At 42.2% G+C, this 11,019-nt stretch overlaps 1 pseudogene; it reads right to left on the bottom strand.

Moving 5' to 3' along the window:
• Positions 1–2,983: 2,983 nt before the first annotated feature.
• LOC135553785 (metalloproteinase inhibitor 2-like) lies at positions 2,984–6,853 on the bottom strand (annotated as a pseudogene).
• Between the last annotated feature and the right edge of the window lie 4,166 nt (positions 6,854–11,019).

Below are 11,019 nucleotides of genomic sequence, written 5' to 3'. Positions count from 1 at the left end.
CTTCATGATTGTGTCCCACTTGTTGTTGATTCTTCACAAAAAATACAGTTTTATATCTTTATGTTTGAAGCCTGAAATGTGGCAAAAGGTCGCAAAGTTCAAGGGGGCCGAATACTTTCGCAAGTGTCAATTGTTGCAGTTGTGAGAGTTTCGTTTTGGACAATTTTGACTTAGCCAGCTATATGTTATCTTTCAATTGGACAGATGTACAGTACCAGTCAAAAGTTGACACTTACTAATTCCAGGGTTTCTTTATTTTTACTATTTTCTACATTGTAGAATATTTGAGAAGACAAACTATGAAATGGCAAATATGGAATTATGTAACCAATAAAACAAAAACATTAAACAAATATATTTTATGAGATTCTTCAAAGTAGCCACGCTTTGCCTTGATGACAGCTTTGCATTCTCATTTACATTACATTTAAGTCATTTGGCAGACGCTCTTATCCAGAGCGACTTACAAATTGGTGAATTCACCTTATGACATCCAGTGGAACAGCCACTTTACAATAGTGCATCTAAATCATTTAAGGGGGGGTGAGAAGGATTACTTTATCCTATCCTAGGTATTCCTTAAAGAGGTGGGGTTTCAGGTGTCTCCGGAAGGTGGTGATTGACTCCGCTGTCCTGGCGTCGTGAGGGAGTTTGTTCCACCATTGGGGGGCCAGAGCAGCGAACAGTTTTGACTGGGCTGAGCGGGAACTGTACTTCCTCAGTGGTAGGGAGGCGAGCAGGCCAGAGGTGGATGAACGCAGTGCCTTTGTTTGGGTGTAGGGCCTGATCAGAGCCTGGAGGTACTGCGGTGCCGTTCCCCTCACAGCTCCGTAGGCAAGCACCATGGTCTTGTAGCGGATGCGAGCTTCAACTGGAAGCCAGTGGAGAGAGCGGAGGAGCGGGGTGACGTGAGAGAACTTGGGAAGGTTGAACACCAGACGGGCTGCGGCGTTCTGGATGAGTTGTAGGGGTTTAATGGCACAGGCAGGGAGCCCAGCCAACAGCGAGTTGCAGTAATCCAGACGGGACATGACAAGTGCCTGGATTAGGACCTGCACCGCTTCCTGTGTGAGGCAGGGTCGTACTCTGCGGATGTTGTAGAGCATGAACCTACAGGAACGGGCCACCGCCTTGATGTTAGTTGAGAACGACAGGGTGTTGTCCAGGATCACGCCAAGGTTCTTAGCGCTCTGGGAGGAGGACACAATGGAGTTGTCAACCGTGATGGCGAGATCATGGAACGGGCAGTCCTTCCCCGGGAGGAAGAGCAGCTCCGTCTTGCCGAGGTTCAGCTTGAGGTGGTGATCCGTCATCCACACTGATATGTCTGCCAGACATGCAGAGATGCGATTCGCCACCTGGTCATCAGAAGGGGGAAAGGAGAAGATTAATTGTGTGTCGTCTGCATAGCAATGATAGGAGAGACCATGTGAGGTTATGACAGAGCCAAGTGACTTGGTGTATAGCGAGAATAGGAGAGGGCCTAGAACAGAGCCCTGGGGGACACCAGTGGTGAGAGCGCGTGGCGAGGAGACAGATTCTCGCCACGCCACCTGGTAGGAGCGACCTGTCAGGTAGGACGCAATCCAAGCGTGGGCCGCGCCGGAGATGCCCAACTCGGAGAGGGTGGAGAGGAGGATCTGATGGTTCACAGTATCGAAGGCAGCCGATAGGTCTAGAAGGATGAGAGCAGAGGAGAGAGATTTAGCTTTAGCAGTGCGGAGCGGAGCGCCTCCGTGATACAGAGAAGAGCAGTCTCAGTTGAATGACTAGTCTTGAAACCTGACTGATTTGGATCAAGAAGGTCATTCTGAGAGAGATAGCGGGAGAGCTGGCCAAGGACGGCACGTTCAAGAGTTTTGGAGAGAAAAGAAAGAAGGGATACTGGTCTGTAGTTGTTGACATCGGAGGGATCGAGTGTAGGTTTTTTCAGAAGGGGTGCAACTCTCGCTCTCTTGAAGACGGAAGGGACGTAGCCAGCGGTCAGGGATGAGTTGATGAGCGAGGTGACCAGCGTCATTATATATTTCAATTAACAGGTGTGCTTTATATTAATTTGTGGAATGTCTCAATGTGTTTGAGCCAATCAATTGTGACAAGGTAGGGATGGTATACAGAAACAATATATTTGGTAAAAGAGCAAGAACAGCTCAAATAAGAGAAACGATAGTCCATTACTTTTAGACATGGTCAGTCAATCCGGAACAGTATTTTTATTTCACCAATAGTCTAAACCAGTTTCCTATTAGAAATGTTAAATATACATTTGAGTATTTGCATATTACCAATTGGTGCTGAAAAGGAGGTGAATATGCATGCATTGGGGGCTCCCAGGGTGGCGCAGCGGTCTAAAGGCACTACATCTGTGCTAGAGGCGTCACTACAGACCCCGGTTTGATGGCCCAGCATTATCCAGGTTACGCCGTCATTGCAATTAAGTATTTGTTCTTACTGGCGCACCTAGTTAAAAACATTACATAGCTTACAAAAACATTCTGAATGGTTATCCATAGTCTACCCACTCAGCACAGATGTCGAGATATCAAATAAAGGATTGAACTACTCAAATCCAAAAATTTGTTTCACTTTGATGCAAGTGTTGAATACATTGCCCAGTGGGTAGTGAGTCCGAGAAAATATTGAAAAATGTAAGAACAAACTTAGTGACAACTTAAGAATCAAGGTTCTGAAAACTCAATCTTTGTCAGCAAGTGAGAGTGTTCTCAGCAATTTCATTAAAATGCATTCAACGTGCAGAAGGGAACCACACCTGCATTTTTATCAAGGAAGACCATGTAAAAAACATTTATTCTACAATATTGTGTCCAGCTGAACACGACCCAGGCTTTAGGATGGTATTTCAGGAACAATGTTCTAGTCAGAAACACAGACATCACACTTTTGCTTTTCAATAACATCTTTGGTTCCAGCTTAAACTGATGAATGACAATAAATTAATACTTGGAGCACTATATTTGAGGAGTAGTATATTTTTATTGCACAAGTAACCAGCTTTTAAATTGCAGGCATATTTAGCCACTGAGCAGTGAGTGGAAGGCCTGTAGAGTTATGGAGTAGTCAATATCCAGGAACTACTTCTTGGATGGATCCATCTCCCTGTACCAGTAACAGGACCCATCAAAACTCATGAGACAGGCAGAGTACTTGGCCTGGGGTCCGCTTTGGCCATCATGCAACAACCAGTCTGTCCAAAGGCACTCATCTGGGGCGCTGACGGGACAGGGGAGGGAAGAGCAGCGGATGATCTGTAGCTCAGAGCAGGGAGAGAGAAAGACCCAGATCACCAACTGATCATTACCCCAACACTATAGCTCTTGTGTTTAGCCAATGTGACAAAGTAAAAATTGAACAAGTGGTGTAAAGTAATTTTACTATAATTCCTGTGACACACCGTGCAAGCACAGCCGGTTCGGTAGCGTTGAGTCAAGCTCTTCTTTTGTGTGCCATTCAAGTCGTCCCAGTACCGAATAAAGTTACACATGCCTATACGCATCCTGCCATCGGTACTTAGGCTGCCTGAAGACAGAAGACAGTGAGTCAACAACCTGTGGGGTAAAAGGTAACCCCCAGATGCTGATATTTGATAAGTTCCCCTTCTTTCCCCACAAATGGTTAAGATTAGAATTGGGGAGGGTGAAACAGATCCTAGATCTGTCCCTGGGGGTAAATTTACCCTGGAGCAGGAAGACATATTGATGCAGCCTGGAACACTAGAATTTAGCATAATAAATAAGTGATGCATTAGTTGTAAACATTTCTAAGCATTAAACATTTAAATTCTTAACATTAGGTATTATAAAGTGTAACAGGAAGAGCCAGGCTGTATCACATCCGGCCGTGATTGGGAGTCCCATAGGGCGGCACACAAGGGGCCCAGCGTCGTCAGGGTTTGGCCGTCATTGCAAACGAGAATTTGTTTTAAACTGACTTGCCTAGTTAAATAAACTTTAAATTAAAAAGTATTTTTTCTGAAGCACTTGACTTGTACAAGATGAAGTCAATAGTTCAGAATAGGCCATGATGCTGCAAGCATAGGTTGAGCAGGTTAACCAGTGATAACAATGAACTTGGGTAACAGTGAGAACCACACCTGTGAAGAGATACTCCTTGTTGATTTCCAGGGTCACACCACACGAGGCTGAGGAGGATGAAGTGAAGATGGCGTGGATAACCCGGTCAGGACCTTTGAACATCTAGCCAATCACAAGGAGAGAACAAAGAATCTGTCAAACATCTAAATATACACTTTAACCTAACTGACTACAGCTCTCAGGCACTAAGTGTTTCCTAATTCCCTCCCTATACCCCATCCGGATGTTTGCAGATCAAAAAATATTGCTTAATCTAACCTTCATTTTTATCAGGGTGTCACAGAGACCAAGGTAAGCAGAAAAGTCCAAAACAATTCTGAGTCGCCCTAAAGGCAACTACAAGTCACATTTAGAACATTTAAGATCGTTCCGCAAAAATATTTCAAGCAGATTCATCAAACTCAGGAGAGCCCAATGGAATATCCAGAGTTAAACATCCCTGATATGAGAGACTAACTATAATGTCTAAAGGTCAGTAATAATGTTAGGTACAGTGAGAGTTAGTAAAAGTGCTTTATAAAAGAACATCTGGCAATTGATCAACTAAAGTAACAAAGAGCCAGACAACTTCCTGGTAGAGAATGCAGGGATGAGTACCAAACCCCCCATCACCAGTAATAAAGTGCAGTGCATGATGTCACCATAGTCTAGGACTGGTAGGAACAGCAACTGAATAATGTGCTTTCCAGCAAGAGGCATTTCTACTGAAGCTCCTTTTTATATGGTGGAAGCTCCACAACTGCACTGTTTATGCCAACCCAGATCTGCAAACACTGAAGGGGAAAGGAGAGAACTGGGCCCAGCTGTCAGACTGGGGTTCAGGGGGCTTCAATGTGTCAGTGCAGGAAGGAACAACCACTTAATAAAAAGGAGAATCATACCTTGATCTGTTGGATGTCATACTTGGTGTTACCAGACACAACTTCCACACCAACCACCTTTGCCCTGATCACTGGAAGAGAGAAACGTGGTTTAACTGACAAGCCCCATTTTCCTTTCAATGGTCAGTTAGACACTGATGGTTTAAGGGCGTTATGAGATCTAAGACAACAGAACACGTCACAGACGAGATATTACAGTCTTAAAAATGTTGTGCATAAGTTCACCCTGTTTGGGCTCAACAGACAAGTCGATTATCCCTCCAGGTCCAAGATTCCTAGCTCTAGTCGTCTGCCTTTAATTCAACACGCCTAGTTTAACTAAACCCCGCCTGGTCTGCAGATGTTCAGGTGCCAACCAGGTGCTGATAGGAAGACTGAGGCACAGACCTTATGACACCAGCTCCTCCTCCACCCACCTGTCTGGGTAGAAGGTGCTGACAGCGACAACCTCTTCACTTCAGTCTGATTCAGAAGATATTCAAACGATTCATCCTTGCCAAACAGATCAACTACTCCTGTAAGGTTAAGTTCCCTCTATTCCACAGCTGTCTATCATTAGGACCAGTAAACCACAGATGTACGTGTTGCTTTATCACTGGAATTACAGTGTGTTCTGCAGACATCCTGATCTAATGAAACGACAGTAGAAAAGGTTTTTACTAACAGCTGTACCAGTTAAGGGACGTTACACTACTATGTTTCCGACCTCAAGATGGCACCACAGCTGTGCAGAGAAATATGTGTGTCCTTAATTCAAGTACAATTCAGGTTGAAAACATTCCTTTTAAGGAGCACATGAAAGAAATTAACTGTCCAAGGTAAGTGATATACAGTGGCCAAATCATAATTTAATCATCCCATTGCATGAACTGCAAACTTGTGTATTCAAGGTTTAAAGCCACCTAAAAAGTTCACTTAAATGCCAGACTTCATTTGCACAAATGAAAAATATATATATTATTCCACATAACAATACACATTGCTGCAGGACTATGTTCCTGGTGTGAAACTGGCTCAAATTAAGTCACGGCATCTGTAGCCTACCACTAGTCGATATAAATAAGTCTAGACTACAACTGAGTGCCTTGGGTTAAATGTAGAAAGAGTATTAACTTGTTTGCAGTGTAGCCTAGTGGTTAGAGCATTGGACTAGTAACCGAAAGGTTGCAAGTTCAAATCCCGAGCTGACAAGGTACAAAATCTGTCGTTCTGCCCCCTGAACAGGCAGTTAACCCACTGTTCCTAGGCCGTCATTGAAAATAAGAATTTGTTCTTAACTGACTTGCCTAGTAAAATAAAGGTAAAAAAAAATAAAAAATTCAACTGTAGGCATAATGTGTAGGCCTAGAGGCAAATATAACACTTGGTGTAGCAGGAGTCTCAGCCAGTGCTACAGCCAGGGCTCTCAAAACCTGTTCCTGGAGAGCTACCCTCCTGCAGGTTTTCAATCCAAACCCAGTTGTAACAAACCTGATTCAGTTCATCAACTGGCTAATTATTAGAAACAAGTGTGCAAATTAGGGTGGGATCACAAACCTACAGGATGGCAGCTCTCTAGGAACAGGGTTGGAGAACCTTGGCTGTATCCCATCTTACTGTCAGAAATATTGCCAAAATGTCCTTACCGACGTCTGCGTTGCAAAAGCCTGTTGAAGATGCACAGGAGCGCATCTGCAAGCTTCTGCAATGTCTTCGATCTGCCAAAGGAACAAAACGACCAGAGTGATGAAACAACTGCTTACAGACACAGTCATTTTGGAAAATATATCTATAGCGTAAAATAAAATGTTTCCTCCAGGAGCTAAAGAACAGTTGTATTGTAAACTACACTAGAACATGCAAAGATGTTCCCAGACAGACTAACACCTCGAACTCTGTTTTCATTCAATGTAATCAGCCCATTTTATTGCAGGCTGTGAGCTCCTCCCACAGTCAGAACCAAGCCAGTGGTAGGCTGAGAATTCTATTAATCCAGAACCATAGCAACTCCATTGGAAACAAATGCCCTCCTTAATTAAAAGGGACAACCTCAGACCAGGCTCAATTTGCCCAGTTGCCATAAATTATCTGTCTTTCGCCTAAACAATGGTGATGAACCAGAAATATCCATTTTAGGATATGCCTGTTTGAATTCCTTTTCTTAAACACCTGGGGCAACTTTAAAGCAGGCTCAACTTTCCCTACTGCTCAGTTCAGTTCACTTGCCCTTAGGCCCCTCAAACTCAACTCTGGACCTTGACGTGAATCCAGCGCCACTGCATTTTTTAATTGTTCCCCTTTAATCAGGGACTGGTTTTGACCAGGGACACTAGGTGGGTGTAATCAGGAAGAACAGAAACCGTGCACAACAAGAAGATGCCCCATACCCCGCTATTGGGCTACGTTTGCACATTTGTTATTGCATGAGTGAGGGAAATGCTTTAAAATCGAGAGGAGTCAATGTGTTCTGAAAGATGAGACCTTGAGGATCATAATAAATACCGCTTTGATGTCATACAAGCAAACCACATACCTTGAATCCGAATGTGCACTTCACATACCATACTTCTGACCGTTGTCTTTTTTTTTACAGTCTGAGAATGGTAGTGAACATTTCACCTGTTCTGGGAATTAGATTTTGTTTAGGTTGCAGGGAGGTTCTGAGAACATTTGCCATGGAAGGTTTTATTAGAGTTCTGAGAACGCAAATTTTAGGTTATTCAAAGGTAATTAATGAACATTCTGAGAACATGTTTCCATACGATTTTTAAATCACTGCTAGCTTAGTTTGGGTTAACTGTTGAACCAAACACAGAAAGGATTTTATGGAAATGAATTTTGTAGGCATTAATCATACAAACATTTTATTTTTCAATGTGGCATCTTCTGTTCTCTATCAGAGCATGTGAGTGGAGATTGAGTGACAAAAAACTCCTCAATTCTAAATGCACTCCATTCATTAAAATCACAAAAACACATCTATTTTATTGACTACCTGGACCTACCATTGGTTTTGACGTATCAAAACCAAACCATATGATTGAATGAAAAGTATTCTAGTAAACAACATGAAAAGGTGACTGTAAGAAGCGTTCATCATTTCAAATAGGCCACATGTCAGTATTAAACAACGCAAAAACAATCTAAACATTTCAGGAGCCAGACAGGTATTATTAGAATTAAATACAAATGAAACAAAAAATGCCTTATTAGGCTCAGCATACAGTGCCTTTGAATTAACTTTTAGAAACACCAGTTTGGCCAGAGTCTGTGGCTTCAGGCTCATGTGATGGTGATGGTGCCGGTAGAGCAGGCCAGCAGTGGAGAATACCCTCTCAGACATTGCAGAGCCAATGAGGATGCTAAACACCTTTTGGGACACTCTTGCCAGGCTGGGCAGGGATGCAGATTTTTACATGTTTTATTTTATAGGTTGGCCTAAAGATTTTATGGTAAAATAACCCTATCAAAATGGAAAGCTCATTGAAAGAGGTAACATGTCAGGTCTATTGGGCCAAAATCAGTTATAGCCTATAGTAAAGATAATAGAACAAAAATGAAATACATTTTTAAGAGATCTTATTTTTAGTTTATAAATATTTTTGCTATAATGACACACTTAGCTAGCTACCCACCACATTCCTTTCTGTTAGAATGTGCACATAGTACACCATCATGCTTTCGGGATGTCTTTTCAGATTTCACAATGATTCTTTAGTTGTGGACACTACATCACTGCACTCCCTCTCTTCTTTAGTTGTGGACACTACATCACCACACTCCCTCTCTTTCTCTTGGTCCTCATCTTTGTAAGTCACCTTGATTTCACACCTGTGTGTTTATCAGTTTCTTTATGAAAATATTTAGTGAACTCCACGACAGTAGCTAAAGCAAGGGGCTAAAGCAGCACACAAGTAGACTACAGATGCATGCTGGTCCGGGCATGCCCTGAGCTGGTGAAGTGAGCGTTACTGGAGTGGTAATGGAGCAATATTGGAGGCGGTCGAGAAGGCCGATGCTCCAGCCTTTGGGCAACTTGCTCTGCGCTTCAGTCAGATTTAAGAACGCTCTAACTCTGCTCCAGCTGTCCACTGCACCACCAGGATGGAGCTAGCATGCCATGTATCTTTAACTCATACGTAGCTGTTCATTTTAGTCCATTCAAACAGACCCCATTTCAAAGGAAAAAAGCACTCATTAAGATCAGGTGTGGTACAGGCAACACACCTAAACACACACACAGGATAGATTAAGTTTTGTTGACGTTGAGAACAGAATGTTTATGTTTTTAAATAACATTTTTAGAACGTTCTTTGAGCATTACCAATGTTTTCTTGTGGTTTTTATAGAACGTTTTCTTAATGTGCTGAGAACATGACTTTATAAAGAACCACAAGGAAACCTGTAGAAAATGTTATGTTGAAGTACTGCAATTCCCACAGGAGAACGTTGTTTCTTAATGTTCCCTGGAAAATTTGAGAACATTACTTTACATAGAACCATGAGCAAACCCATAGGAAACATTATGCGGAAGTACTGAAATTCAAACCTATTAAACATATGGTTCTCAGAACGTTATGTGCTTGCTGGGTATCCTGCACCATTCCCATAAAGTTTTGGCAGGGCCAGCGCAAGAAGGAATCAGTTGGAAGGGCATTTGATTTCTATATGCAGGCACGCATTTTTAATGGGTGTAAGAGTAAAGACCATAGGCCACTCGTGAGTTTCAATTTTGGGAAGCTTACAACTTATCCTACTATTACTACCGATCTGCCGACCAGTTGATTATTTTCATAACAGCATTTCATGGAACAGTTTCATTTCTATAATAACCTTTTTGTTTTTCTAAATGTTTTTTACTTGGTTAATCATAAAAATCAGAATTGAAATTCACCTAATGCAAGAGTACTAGCCTCTGCCATATGGACACATTAATACACCGTGATTCATTCATTGGTGGCTAAATAAATTAACGCATGGAACTCAGAGATAGCCTATAGGCCAATGCAGAATCAGGCCTATAGAGTAACTTCCATCTTCAACTAAGGAACATACATAGTCCTAAACCCAACAAATAAAAACAGAAGAAAATATCCTGATGAAAATGCAGGTTCTATCAATCACATGAATCTATCTTCTCTGCCTATCTGCCCCCTTTCTATCTGTCTTGACTTGAGCCATCGTTGGTGAAGTGCAACATTGTAGGCTACCAAATCAATCAACTGGGTTTGGGCTGAAGCTGTTGCTAGTGAACTTGCAACCTTGTATCAACTAGAGTAGGCTTATTCTGGGCCTTCAGAGTATCAGACAGCTTTAAAAAACTTCGTTTCCACTGGATATATGGGATCATCCATGGCTGGATCATCAGATCATGATATTTTCACATCGAGGCTTGGTGATTATCGGGTGTTGGAAAGATTTTTCAAACACTGTGAGGAACAATTCTTATTTGTAATGGATGTTTAATAAAAACAGACTTCATTGACTCAGGTCTACTGTGTGAGGTGAAGAAACAAATACTGAGAAGCTCAGCTTATTAGTGGTCGACGTGGTGAGTTAAGACAATCAGAAATCCGATATCCCCTAATGGACACTTTCCTACATTTGCCCACAGCAGGTCAGTTCGGCTGGCTTTATGCACGCTCAGGTGCGCGCTCACTCGACATTATCAGGAGAGAGAAACCAGACACATGCTCATTGCACACATCGGGCACTCCAAACAAAGGTTAATGGGAAAATGACAAAACTCGTAAATGATGGTTATGAAATAAAGTGTAGCAGGTTGAACTCTGCAAATAATGTTTCCACTCGGAAAGTGAGAACGGTAAATGAATGTAATTAATACCTGAATTAACAGAAATCTATGTAACCAAACGATGGGTATTAACAGTACAATTACTAGGCCTACTGGTACATATGTAACGGGGAATTTATCAAAATTAACAAAGGGCAAACAATTCACACAATGAAACAATGAATGTGAAAGAATTGTTGGGAGAGCTGAGCACATTCTAGAGAGCTGAGTGCATATGCATTCTGGACTGAAA

Source organism: Oncorhynchus masou, chromosome 14, assembly GCF_036934945.1.
Source record: "Oncorhynchus masou masou isolate Uvic2021 chromosome 14, UVic_Omas_1.1, whole genome shotgun sequence".
NCBI classification, from domain to species: Eukaryota; Metazoa; Chordata; class Actinopteri; order Salmoniformes; family Salmonidae; genus Oncorhynchus; species Oncorhynchus masou.
The sequence above is the reverse complement of the archived record's forward strand: the minus strand, read 5'-3'. Positions and strand labels throughout refer to the sequence as shown.